The 13,851-nt window shown below is 48.6% G+C and overlaps 1 protein-coding gene across 1 annotated transcript in view; it reads right to left on the bottom strand.

The window, feature by feature from the left end:
- Positions 1 to 13,367, bottom strand: part of CASKIN2 (CASK interacting protein 2) — an 83,304-nt gene extending 69,937 nt beyond the window's left edge. Inside the window, exon 1 of the mRNA XM_064151043.1 lies at positions 12,829 to 13,367. The gene's annotated coding sequence lies outside the window, so the exon portion shown is untranslated. The remainder of the gene's footprint in view (positions 1 to 12,828) is intronic.
- Between the last annotated feature and the right edge of the window lie 484 nt (positions 13,368 to 13,851).

Raw genomic sequence — 13,851 nt, 5'->3', positions numbered from 1 at the left:
CTTGCCAAGTTCAAGATATCATTTGGTTTCCAGGACAAAAACATTTTTATTTCAGAAGACAGGTAAGTAGTTTCTAGAGTTCATTACTCAAGATTTTCTGGCAGTAAATGTAGCTGGTGAGTCTTCAAGATGGCAAAGAAGCCTCTAACATGAGACAGGGACAAGACAGTCAAGGATCTGCTCAGCTTTACAGAGAGACACTTCAGAACACAGCTCCCACTTCCAGAGTACCTAAAACACTTGAGCAAGTCAATGTCTGTGAATTGTGAAGCTTAGATTTTGATCATCAGTTAAGTGGGCTGCAGAAGCTAAATCCTACGTTCACATCCATCCTGGGACAGGTCATTGCATTTTACTTCTTTGGAAGAAAACCAAAAAGCTCAGTTTTCACTCATCAAGGTTGCCCAAGCCTTCTTCTATCACCCATGCCAGCAGCTTGGCTCAGGGTCTGCAGGGAGTCCCTTGACCCCAGGCAACTATGTCCATTACAGACCAGGAGCTGAGGCTCACACTCACCCAGCACTGATTGCTGCAGCCCCGTTCTTAACACACACACACTCTGCCCCAGACCAGCTCTGGTGGGAAGCTGCACAGGCTAAGCTCCACTGCTCTTTGGAGACTTTCTTGGTCTGGAATTAAAATTGCTACTCCAAAGTTGCAGGCAGAGTTTATAATTTCCCATCATAAGACAAGCTTAAGAAAAGGGATTAGGTGGAATGAGAGAAAATCCAAGAGGATGAGGGTCTCATGCCTATGGGAGGGGACCAGGATCTGTCCCCTCCTAAGATGCCAGGGCCCTCTGTGCACACACAGCCAGGAAAAGGGTCCTTGTCCTTCCTAGCAGGCAAATTTGCAGTCACACAGACTTTATCATAAACCCAGCACCTCCACTGTGCACAGGCTGAAAGAAATGTTGCAGCAGTGGCCATGCTGCAAGGCAGGAGCCACACAGCAACTCTGTTTTTTTTTCAGTCTTTTGAGGACTGCAATCAGCAAATCTCTTTGCTTTCATCATCTTTCCTGGAGGCCAGGTAAGCACAGAAGTAGATCATTAAAAATGATCCATCTGCCCTGAAAAAGAAAAAAAAAAAAATCAACTGATCCCCTTTTTGGGGGAGGCACAGGGAGAGTGTGATACAAAAGGAAAAGGGATGGGATCCCTCCCATTGTTCCTGCTCAGCACCAAGGCTTCCACTCCATTATAAGAGAGCTCCAGCTCATCTGCACACAGACACATCTCAAAGAGAACTAACAATTTAAATGGACTGCCTTTTATTCTCAAAGAGAAGAGGAATCTCTATTTATTCCCAGGATTGCAATTTTCCCCCCATGTTGCAGAGGATATGAAGAAAAAAGCAGGGAATGAAAGGGATTAATGAATGAATGAGTGGGACCTGGACTCACAGCTGCAGGAGGAAGAGGGAAGGCAACTACAATGCAAGGGGCTGCCAAAGCAGGGTAGCCCACACGGCTTGTGTTTAGCATCACTAAGGGCTCCTGGGAACCCTCCACCCTACCCTTCACACCCTGTTCAGATGGGGATGAATTGACAAAGATCTCTGAAAGGATTCACTTGAGGGGAAATCAAACAAAGAGAAAGGTAGGAAGGGTTTAGAGTTTAGACCAACCACATATTGCACGGGGAGGGCTGATTTGGAGAAGTGCTGAACTTCCACCTGCTGATACCACTTAGGTCATAGCAGCTTGTGTCCTCCTAGAGAGAGACCTGTGTGAGGCTACTTTCCTCCCAAAGCCTTGCAAACTCCAAGAAGCCAAAGGCATTTGCTATTTACTGAGGTATTTATACCAAGCACTGCTCATTTAAGACCTGTTGACTCTTCTCCTGGCTGGATCAGGGAGCTGTGGCCCTGTGGAAGCTGCAAACCAAGCAAAAAAACTAAATCAGCTCTCATTCTCATAGTCTGAAGTGATTTTAAATTAGGGGATTAGAGGCAAAATTTGGGATTGGGATTCCTTTTCAGCCTGAGGAGGGAGCTGGTCTGAGCTGTTGGCTTGCAACCAACGGCATCACCACACCCTTTGCTCACACTGCCTCAAGATCCGTCTTTGTTTTGCTTGAGACTAAGGAGACACATGAAAGCCACGGTAAAGCCACCACAGCTTGGGTGAGAGCAGCAAGGGACACCACTCTCTGCACCTAAAGGGTGAGCAGTTAACCATCATGCTGCTGTAATGCAGGACTCGATTTAAAAGCAGGTTTAGTTTCCAGATTAATTACTACAGCCTGACTGGATGAGCTTGCAATAAATCACTGGAGTGTGAAATTGCACAGCAATTACCTGCTTGTACATTAAGCATGTAAATGTTGGTAAAGAGGTGTCACCTAATGGAGAGGGATGTTGAGGAACTGCAGGCTACAGCCAGCAGGAAAGAAGTCGTAGTGCAAAGCAGGTCAGGGGAGTAGGTGGCAAACAAAAGAGGAGACCAAAATGTTCAGTACCATTCCAATCAGCCTCCAGGAGCAACATGCAAAACCAGTGCAGGATTTTCAGGGAAGAGCATAGTATGATGGAAGGTGCTGGAATTTCTCACAGGCAGCAGTTGGGATAGCAGATATGAGAGGTGAGCCACTGGTCAGGACAGCTCCAGCCACACTACCTTAGGCTAGGAGCAACACGAACAGATCTGAAGGGTGCTAGCATTCAGCCAATAGTAAGATTGCAGCAGATGACACCTTCATGGGTGTCACAAGCCTGGATTTCAGAAGCATCATCCACCCATGGACAGCTCATCCCTGTGAAGCTATTCCCTTACAACATCCTTTGAGTGCAGTAGATCCTCAGCCTGGGGCAGAATCCATGCCCATGGGACCTCTGAGTATACAAGAGACTCCATAGCCAAGTTCCACCCTGGCCAGGGGACAGCTGAGTTTTTGTCCTGAATGCTGACAGCTAATGCACCTCTCTCCCCCTCACCAAGAGAGGTCTGGCACAGGCTCAGGAGGCACCTGTCTGACACTGCAGCTGGAGCATTAACACAAGTGGCTGCCCTTGGTGTGTCTCACACAAGCGCATGTGGAAACTCCATGCTTGCTTTTGGCTGGCTTCAGTCCCACTGCTTAGCAGGGCCAGGCTCTGGTTCTGTCTGGGACTCCCTTTAGCTCAGTCCATCAGCACTAACAACACTTGTAGCCTCCCAGGTGAGATTCAATTTGCTAGAGGAGCTAGGATTGATTACCGTGATCAGAGCACTAGGAACAAATGCTAACACTGCTGGGTGGAACCTATGAACTCTTCAGCATCATAAACGTGCAACCAGGGCTCCAGTTAAAAGGAACAGCCAGCCCAGGCTGCAATCTGCATCCAGGGCCAGGACCTTGATTAGAGCCTGCAGGACATGTGGATCCTTCTCTAATTCACACACACCCCCCTTAACTGCAGGCCCACAGAGTTGCTCAGCAACACAAGGGCTGATACTGCCAATTTATCCAGAGCAAGGCCCCAGGCTCCCAATAGAAGATGCTCCTACCTGAGACTGTGTGCAGGCTGTGTTTGCACTCAGCCATGGTGAGCTGCTGGGGAGAACCAGCAGCTTCCAGCACCCCCCCGGGTAAGGAAGGCACCACTCAGGGCTGTGACCCTGTCTGCATTAGATGCATTGAGCAAAAAACCTTCACATCTCCATGGAATAGCTGCCTGCAACCCAGCATTGATGTTCTGCTCTTTTCCAGCAAACTCTTGACACGAGGCAGACCATGCTTTAGGAAAAGCAAAGGAAGCACAGACCTACAGCTGCCTCTAACAGTGTTCACAGACACAGAAATGCAGCAGGATCTTTTTCCAGGATTAAAACAGGTCACCAGTGAATCTTTGCAGCCACAACCGCAGGATTTCCTTCGTACTCCTTCCCTTTAACTCCCAAATGCAGATTTTTGGCAGCAGCAGGCCCCCTGATGCATAGGATGCTTCAGGAACAGGCTTTGCTGGGTATGTGGCTCCTACACCAGCATTTGTCCAAAGGCCCACAGCAGCAGCTGACATCACCCAGAGATGTTGACTTCTCCTTGCACCAAAGGGCTCTTGCCCAGCAAACCAGAAGAGCCCCATCTGCAGCCCTAGCTACTTCCCAACACCAAGATAACTAACAAATAAAGGAAACACGGAAAGCCCAAGTTATATTTATGACTTCTGCTGATCTGCATCATAGGAAATTAGCAATGCTGTCAGGGAGAACTGAGATAAACTGTTCGTGCAGCCCCTGGAGAGCCCCATGAGCCATGCCTGGGGCTGAAGAAAGCAGGAAAGAAAAACTTCATTCTTCACCAGGAAATAAAAGTTTCATGAGGAATGAAAAGATGACAAAAGCTGCTTTGCTGTTGCAGAGCTCCCAAGGAAATTGGGCCAATTACAAAACCTGCCTGTGCCTTAGCAGACAGCTGCTGGGAAACAGTCAATTTGAATGGAGAAAGAGAAATTAGGTTGGAGAATTATGAGTGATAAAGGAGAGGAGCTTTGCATGCTCCTCACCCAAAGTCAAAGCAAGTGTCAGCAGCGCTTAATCCTTATCAACATCTGGTTGTACAGCTGGAGCTACAGGCCTGTAACCCTAGGGAGCACAGCAAATGCCCAAAGCTCAAGCCCAGTTCCCCATCCTGTTGTGAGTCATTTCAGCCTCATCTTCCAACAGGTGAGCCTTTGCCTCTTCCACCCATGACTGACTAAGCTCCTCTGCTCTTTCACATCACACACAGTGGAAAAGTGGAGTTTGTTTTCCAGCTGTCTGCAAACTTTGCTGTGAAAGAGATGATAGGTTTCACGCAGTGGCAAAGGTGCTGCTCTGCTGGACCTACAGCCAGCAACATTCAGTGCTGAACACGAGAGGTCCCAGTCCTGCCATTGGGCCCCCAACACCTCTCCAAACTGGCTCTATTCACCCCAGGGAGATGTCACATCCAGTTCGTTTATCTGCTTGCCTGGGAGCTGCTTGTCTTGCTGCTAGATAGTCACTTCTCCACAAGAAAAGTAATACAGAAATGCACCTTTGGTGTCCCTAAGCAGCAAGGGCATCTCTGGAAGGTCTGGGTGTTCATTAGCCTCCAGACGGTTTTCCATCCACAGCAGAAGGGAGAGGTTTCATTATGAACAAGGGAGCCGTTCCCCAAGCAAGACAGCAGCTAACAAAGGGAATCACTCAAAGTTATCTCCCGACACATACAACTTAATTAAATGAGGATTCTTCCTCCAAGGCGCCATCGGATTTCTGGAGCCATGTGACAGCGGAGAGAAGAACCAAGCTGCTTACACCCCCGCCCCGGGGCTGTGCCAGCACATCACCTTTGCGATGCCACAGAAAGTCACTCCATTTTCTTGCAAATGGAGCTCACCAAGAGCAGCGCATCCCTGAGGGTTTCCCATCCCTGAGCGGTGCCGCAGCCCAGTGCTGCAGCGTCCCAGCGGCATCCCTCCACACGGGGCTCAGACCTGCTGTCTCTCTAGCATCAGGGCGAGTACAGAGGGAGCAGCATTTCAGGTGGACGTTTCCGTGCTCCCGCACAGGATCATAAGATTTCAGAGGTTGGAAGGGACCCAAAGAGATCATCGAGTCCAACCCCCCTGCTACAGCAGGGCCAAAGAGCAGGATCAAAGAGCGGTTGTCGCCTCTCAGCTTGCAAGCGATCCGTTTGCCCCCCATCTCCAGTTCATTAAGACAACAAAGCCTTATTTTATCAGGTGCTCTAAACCTGGTGCTCCGTTTCTCTCTACACCACCAGACAGACCCACCGGCAGCTTTTCCATCTACAGAGATGTCATTTAAATGGAATTATGCCAGCAGCAGGGATCATGCTGTTCCTGTTCTGTAGCCATGCTTTGGAAATGGATGCACATATCAAATTCTGACTTCCCTCAGATCTGTCAGTACAGCTCCCTTGGCTTCAGCACAGCTCAAGTGCGGGTGCAGCCGAAATCAAGACCCAGCGCTCTGGAGTTATTAGCAGCGCATGAATAATCTGGATACAATGTCCTTGTCATGCCACCAGTGGTGAGAAAAGTGCAAGAATGGAGCCAGCAGAAGTCATTTTTCTGCTCACAAAGGAGCACAGCTTGCTTTCCACCCACTGCCTCTGGTGAGTTCAGCACTAGGGAGGACCATGTCTGCCTGGGGCTCATGGAATGTGCACTGGATGGCAGAGTGTGTGGCTAAGACAGGACCATCACCCTACCTGACTACATGGCTGCCTTGTCATGGCCAGTACAAAGGTTGGCCAGATGCCTGAGACAGAATTTGGGCTGGTAATGGGACCTGTTCCCCATATCTGGATGAGGCACTTAGTGCCATGGTCTAGTTGACTGGATAGGGATGTGTGATAGGTTGGACTGGATGAGCTTGGAGGTCTCTTCCGACCTACTTGATTCTATCCCATATTGAGAAAAGAAAACAGAGAGGATTTAATAAATATTTATAAATATCTAAGGGCTGGGGGTCAGGAGGGATGGAGACAGGCTCTGCTCACTTGCTCCCTGGGATAGGATAAGGAGCAATGGATGTAAGCTGCAGCACAGGAGCTTCCACCTCAACACAGGGGAGACCTTCTTTCCTGTAAGGGTCCCAGAGCACTGGAACAGGCTCCCCACAGAGGTTATGGAGTCTCCTTCTCTGGAGACTTTCAATGCCTGTCTGCATTCCTGTGTGACCTGAGCTAGACTGTATAGTCCTGCTCTGGCAGGGGGGTTGGACTCGATGATTTCTTTGGGTCCCTCCCAATCCTTGACAGCCTGTGATACCGAGATAGGAGACACCTCCTCTGCCCATCTGAGCACCCTGATCACCAGACGAGGAGCTTGGTTTAGCCAAGATGCAAGACAAGTCTGGCCAATTTGTGCCATCCCAAATTTCCTCCTTGGGGTGGAAGTCTTTAGCAGACTGCCCAGTATTTCTGGCTTCAATTGGTCTGACTTTATCCTTCAGACACAGGCTCTCATTGTGCCTTTTTTTTTTTTTTTTTTCAAGATTAAAGTCCTGTTTATCTGGGAAAGTACTTACAGTGTAATTAAGTCACCCAGTCCCTGATTTGATAAGGATTGAGCAGACTGAGTTCCCTCCCTCCAAGGCATCTCCTTCCACAAGGCTTCCAAGCTTTCATCAGCCATTGCAGAATTCCCATGCAGAAGCTTTAGGGTGATTGGAGTATCTTTGTCTTTGTCACTGCCCAAAGGGGGAAGAGATCATCTCCCTGCCCTTGCCCTCCACCCTGCAACCATTCTTCCTTCCCACCCCGCAGCAAGGAGCAGGGAGACAACTTCCCCATCCTCCACCCCCTTGGAGGCTCCTACATTTCACCTGTTTGATGGCAGTGCTGCCCATCAGTAACATCAGCCTGCTGCAGGCATCTGTTACAGCACTGCACACTGATAACAGGAGGGTTTCTGTGTCTGGGGTTACCTTTGGATGTGTAGGTATAATCAAAGAGCTTAGCCTTGCTGTTCCCACCCCAGGTCCTGCTAGGCTGGCAGGATTATTGCTAACCCTCACGGCAGATGGTTTCCAGCAATATTCCTTCCCTCCTAATGCTGTTCTCCATATCTGCATAGCTGCTAGCAGGTATTTCAGTCAGCTCAGGGGGAAAAGCATAATTTAAACTTCATTTTAGGAGTGCACCAAGCAGTCTCTCTAGATGCACTGGGATCAAGCTGTACCTGGCTCACGTTGATGCTGCACTGTCATTTCTGCTGGAACAGCTTCTTGTTCACCTCTACCCACCCCTGCATCTACCAACAGCTCTCAGCAACAGCTAGAACTCCTGAAAGATGGAAAATGAGGCTTTTAGGAGAAAGGGACATCTCTGTCCACTTCGGGGGCACCACCTTCACTTTCCTAATTACCTTGTTTAGAGCACTGTGTATGAAGATTACATCCCAGACTGTCTCCCAAGTTCAGCCTGAGCACACCTTTGAGATTTGAAAGCCTCAGAAATGGACAAGGGAGATTCCTAATGCCAGTACTCAGTGCTCCCAACTAAAATACATGAAGTAGAAGCTGTTGATTTAGCTGCACAGTAATGGGAACCACTCGAGCCACACACAAGGCTGAGCACAGCCCAGGCGTCTGGATGGTCACATCAAGGGGCACAGCAGCACACAAGCAAGGGAGCAGCTGATGCAGAAGCCAAGAAGCTGATCTGGGATCAAAGCAAGCTGCAGAAGGTCCATTTCCATCTTATCCTCAATTGCCCATTGCAGAGATATACTGAACTCTTAACTATATTAAAGACAGATAAATACATATATAGAATCAACCAGGTTGGAAGAGACCTCCAAGATCAGCCAGTCCAACCTAGCACCCAGCCCTAGCCAAACAATCAGACCATGGCACTAAGTGCCTCATCCAAGCTTTTCTTCAACACCTCCAGGGACAGCCCATTCCCATGGCAAATCACTCTCTGTGAGGAACTTCTTCCTGACATCCAGCCTAGACCTCTCCTGTCACAACTTGAGACTGTGTCCCTTTGTTCTGTTGCTGGTTGCCTGCAAGAAGAGACCAACCCCACCTGGCTACAACTTCCCTTTAGATAGTTGTAGACAGCAATGAGGTCTGCCCTGAGCCTCCTCTTCTGCAGGCTGCACACCCCCAGCTCCCTCAGCCTCTTCTCACAGGGCTGTGCTCCAGGCCCCTCCCCAGCTTTGTTGCCCTTCTCTGACACATTCCAGTACCTCAACATCTCTGTTGAATTGAAGAGCCCAGAACTGGACACAGCACTCAAGGTGTGGCCTGACCAGTGCTGAGTACAGGAGCAGAATAACCTCCCTTGTCCTGCTGGCCACACTGCTGCTGATACAGGCCAGGATGCCATTGGCTCTCCTGCCCACCCGGGCACACTGCTGGCTCATGTTCAGCTACCATCCCCCAGGTCCCTTTCTGCCTGGCTGTTTTCCAGCAACTCTATCCCCAGCCTGTAGTGCTGCTTGGGGTTGTTGTGGCCAAAGTGCAGAGCCCTGCATATGTATAGGTACCTTTCTTCCTGCAAGAGGTATTAAGGCTACACCTTTCATATTGAAGTCTCAGTTTTGGTGTTTGAAGACAAGACAGAAAGCATTTCCCAAAGAATCCAGGACCTCACCTGGATGCCCTCTGCTCCCAGGCAAGCAGGGGCAGCAGAGCCCAACACAGGAGCAGGTTATCAACTTAATTTTTTTTTTAGCACCAACTTAACAGGAGTAAAGTGGGAAAGGAGCTTGGTTATCTGAGAAAGATGTAAGGAACAATCCCTGCCTGTGCAGCAGGGGCTGCCCCTTATTATACTCATCTGGATGCCCCAGGATGCAAACAGATTGACTCCACATCTGCCCCAAGTGCTCCACCTAACACACCTGCTGCCAACATGATTTAGATGACTGCAAAACACCTTTACTAAGGTGAAAATTATTCTGAGACAGTGTCTGAAGAGTAAAAATCAGAAAAGTGCCTTTACAAGCTGGACCCAAACCCATGTGTGACTGGTAGAAAAACACCTGCCCTTCCTTAGGCACTGTTTTTCCACTTAGCCCTTTCAGTGCAGAAAAGAGCCACTTCTACACTGCCTTTTTAGTCCAAATGGAATCCAATCACCTAAAATACTATGTACCCACCTGAGAGAAAGATCTCACTTTGTAAGTCTGAAACAAAAGGCAGCTACAGCTGAAAAATGGCCCTCATGTAGGCTCTGAAAATTATGTACAATTTTGAATGTAAGAATCACCACTTGGTTGGTTTGGAAATGCCCTAAGTCAAGATCAACGAGAAATCAGGCAGAGCTTTTAGTATCTAAGGTTCCCAAGGGGGAGGGCTCACCCTGCAGGATCCCACAAGCAGTGGGACACTTAGGATTAAAGACTCTCTGGGCATCCCTCCAAGCTCACCAGAATCCCAGCTTGGCTTCTTAAGCCAAAGAGGGAGGGAGACCAAAGAAGGGATTAAGGAGGGTTGCAAATGATGTGTTTTTGCAAACTTCCTCCTAGCATCGAAGAGATGCTCAGGAGCAAGAGCTGAGTAATCAGCAGCTGGAAGCAGTGCAGAAACACAGGAGCTGGCAGGAAAAGCAGGAGAGCAGTAGCTGGAGATCTGTCCCTTCCCATCCCATTCAGTAACTGCGTTGGCAATTTGTTCCCCACAGGCAAAAAACAAAGCAAGCAACATCTTTCTAAGCCTTTGACAGAGGACACATCAAGACACTGTCGTGTTCTCATTGAAGAGGTCTCCACCTGCCACCATGGCAGTGCTGTAGATGTGCCTTGATGTTCACAAGACTGATTCGTTGGAGTTGTTAAAGTATCTTCATTATCCCAACCTCTTACTGTAGCACTTAAGAGCTCAGATGAGCACACATCAGTGCTACAGCTAATCAATGCAAAGACCTTTGAGACACAGGCAGCAACACAGAAGCAAGTTGGTGGCACAGACACTGAGCAGCTCTTTAGCCTTCCATTGCACCTGCATCACCCTCTGCTCCCAGCCTCACTGTGGTTATGGACTCAGCCTTAAAAGCAACTCAGGACAAATTGTCTATCCCATTTGTTTTGAAGCCTGGGGTGTCCAGAACAGCTTGGAGCCCCACAAGCTAACCAGAAACTGCAAAACACATCCTTGATCTCTCAGTTTCTTGTCTTACACAACATTCCCTCTTCTTCAGTTCCTAGCACAAGCTCCAGACACTCCCAGAGTCCTGACTCAGCCAGTTGGTTCTGACCCAAAGGTACACCACTACTGGGTATCTCCTTTCATGGAAAGGTCAGCAGTGTCTGAAGTGCTTCTCCAGACCAAAGTCCAGGGAATACATTTCAAAGTACCTGGTGAATACAAACACCTTGCAGAGAAAGTCATGGAACTTAAGCAATGAGCTAATCTATAGCCTTGAAATTGAAATCATGAGGCTTCTTTATCCTGAGGTAGGCATTCCAGGGTAAATCTTCAATCTCTTCAAGTGAACCATGAGCAGGATGCCAAGGCAAATGGGGGAAAATGAGAAAAGCTCCAGCCACTCTCTCTAGGTGGAAATAATCCAGCATTCCTCTCAGCCTAGAGCTGTGCATCATTGAGGCAAGAAAGACTTGTAATCAATCTTGCTGGCTTTGGCCCACGGTTCTTTGGCTTTTCACATCTAATTAACAATGGGCAGCTTGCAGTAAATGCTTTCAAATAAATCCTTAGACAGCTAACAGACAGCAGCTCTAGAAATTCACCACGTAGTGATGTTTGAAAGGCTTGATTCAGCTCATGACCTGAAGCCTCAGCCGGCTCGTTGTACACCATAAGCCTGCTTAATGACTCCACATCACTTTCCCTGCTGCAAAGCAGAACCCTAAGAATTGTGCTGCAGCCCATGGACAGTCACAGCAGGGCAACTTCTGCAACAAACTCATCAGAAGAGAGAAGGTGAAGTGTAAGCTTCTCCATCTCTCAGCCATCAGAAGGCAGTGATGGATGCCAGGCAGCCACATCACACACACTGATCACGCAGAAATGCTGAACAGCTAATCCCCAAAGTCCTGTGCTCACAGACAGGTTGGTGGGGGTGGGTTGCTTACTTGTTACCACCCCTAGAAAAACAACAACAACAAAAATCTTCTCCTCCCACCTCTCGTCCCCAGCCCTAAGAGGTGACAACTGCATCTTACCCCAGAAGCTTCTCAGTTACTTCACTTTGGTGCAAATATGTTTTCTCATTGCCCTGCTCCAAGTCCCAGCTGTAGCATGCTGGAGGAATGAACATAAGCTTGCCAAACCAGGAAGGAATTCACCAAAACCTCCTAGTTGAGGCCAGAAAACACACTGGTCCCACACCTCCCAGACAAGCTGTAACACCTGACACCATTATCTCCTTTCCATCCAAACCCAAGCATTTTACTGTTTATCTAGAGGCCTGCCAAACTCTGTTGAAGGTGGTTGCCCAGCCCTTCTTATGCTCTACTGTAAGAAGTTGTCTGTGTGATCTTCTAGAAGCTGAGAGCAGAGATATTTTCCACTAGAAGATAATTTAAGTGCAATGATAACTATTAGACAGCTGTGTACTGACCTGCAGCTAACCTGTGGCAACAGACTTGTTGAACAGCAATGACACAAGCACAGCTCAGAGCTAAGCCACTGTGATGCCACCAGGTGTTTTGCAGCACACATGGGAATTGAAGCTTCCCTGTCATAGGAACACTTTTTCCCATCCCAAATCACACAAGAGCACCTCCATGCAAAACCTCCTGGTAGCAGGATGTGCTCTGTGGGTTGCAGTGAGGCTGGATGGGCCACATTATCTATCTCACATTGTTTTCCATGTGTTCCAATTTGCTGACAGATAAAGTCTGAGCTACAAACAGCTGTGGCACAGCTGGTTTCAGCAGAATTACCAAAATATTTCCAAGCACCATGCCAAGAACCACAGGAATTGCAGCAGGTAGCCCCATACCTGGCAGTGCTGCTTAGCTCAGGCACAGAGCACACGATTCCCACCTGGCTGTGTCTTGCATGCTACATGAAGCTAGAAAAACAACCCCAAGGCCACACTTTCTCTTGTTTTCTCCAGAAATACTGAGTCTGTTTACATCAAATTCACCCAGGAGTTAACCACAAGGAGCTTGTGTTTACAGGCACTGCACAAACACAGCTTGGACACAACAGCAAAGAGCTGGAAGGTCTCAAACCTGTTGCATTGCCCCACAGAACAATGAGCTCTGCTCAACCCAGAGCACCAGGGGTCAGCAGCAGAAAGGACAGTCAGGAGCTGGTTAACCCCGTTCAGAATCGGCTCACGTTTTCAATCTTGACACTGCATTTACACTTTATCAACACGTTTTCTACACCACCCTCTCCTCCCCCCAAAAAAGGCAAACCCACCAGACTTACCTGCTCAGAGGGCCCATACTCCTGGTGCAGCACCAGTACATTCAGTGTGGTGTTTCTCTGGTCAAACCAAGCCTGTTTTCCCTTGGAGAGAGGGCAGCATCCCACAGGGACACGAGGGAGCAGCCTGGGTTTCCATCAACACTTTCCTCCATGCCTCCTGACCAGTTGAATGTGCCACCCAGATGATGAGAGCTGGCTACTGCTCTGCTGCTTGCTGCCACACACTTGTACTCTTCCTCCTTGGTAGACTTCAGACTCACAGTCCCACATGCATCCTTGTTTCAGTTCAGAGGACCTCCTGAGCGACCACTCATTCACAAAGCTCACTGCTCAGCTCAATAACCGTTATTTTAGTTGCAAAAGGAACATCCTAACAGCTGCTCCACCTTCCCACAGCCCTAGCAAAGTCACTGCAGAAAACCCAGGAGGGGCTTCATCAGCACCAAAGCTACAATTTCAACACAGTGACACAGAAACATCACATTAAACTCAGAAAAGACCTAAGAAAAAAGGAAGAGACATTAAAAACCCACCTCACTCTCCATCTGTAAAGGAAGAAAAGAAACTGTAGTCCCCCCCAGGGACCACCCACACCCAGCTGATGACCATCACTCCATTAAGGCTTCTAAGTGGCTTCAGCTGAGAGAACCTTAGTGAGTTCCACCCGGGGCGAGGCTCTGCTGGTGCGTCTGCGTGGAACAAGACCCCTCCAAAACCCCTGCCCTGTGACAGCTAAAATCCCAGTATTGAAAAGAAATGTGAATTGAGATTAGCTTTGACATTTCTGGGTCTTGCAATCACAGTGGGTGACAAAGGCAAATTCTGGATCAGAGCCTTTCCCCGAGCAATTTAAACATCTATTTTAAGGAAAGCCTGAGTTAAACAAAAGGGTGACAGCCCACAAGTTGAGAGCTGCAGGATGTGGTGTCCTGGGATTATGTTATAATCAGGCCCTTAGCAGCCTCAAAAAGGGATGGGGTTTGGAAATCAGGGGGCAAAAAGTGCTGCCCGCGGATCCGTGTC

The sequence above is a fragment of the Pogoniulus pusillus genome, chromosome 11, assembly GCF_015220805.1.
Source record: "Pogoniulus pusillus isolate bPogPus1 chromosome 11, bPogPus1.pri, whole genome shotgun sequence".
NCBI lineage: Eukaryota > Metazoa > Chordata > Aves > Piciformes > Lybiidae > Pogoniulus > Pogoniulus pusillus.
The sequence above is the reverse complement of the archived record's forward strand: the minus strand, read 5'-3'. Positions and strand labels throughout refer to the sequence as shown.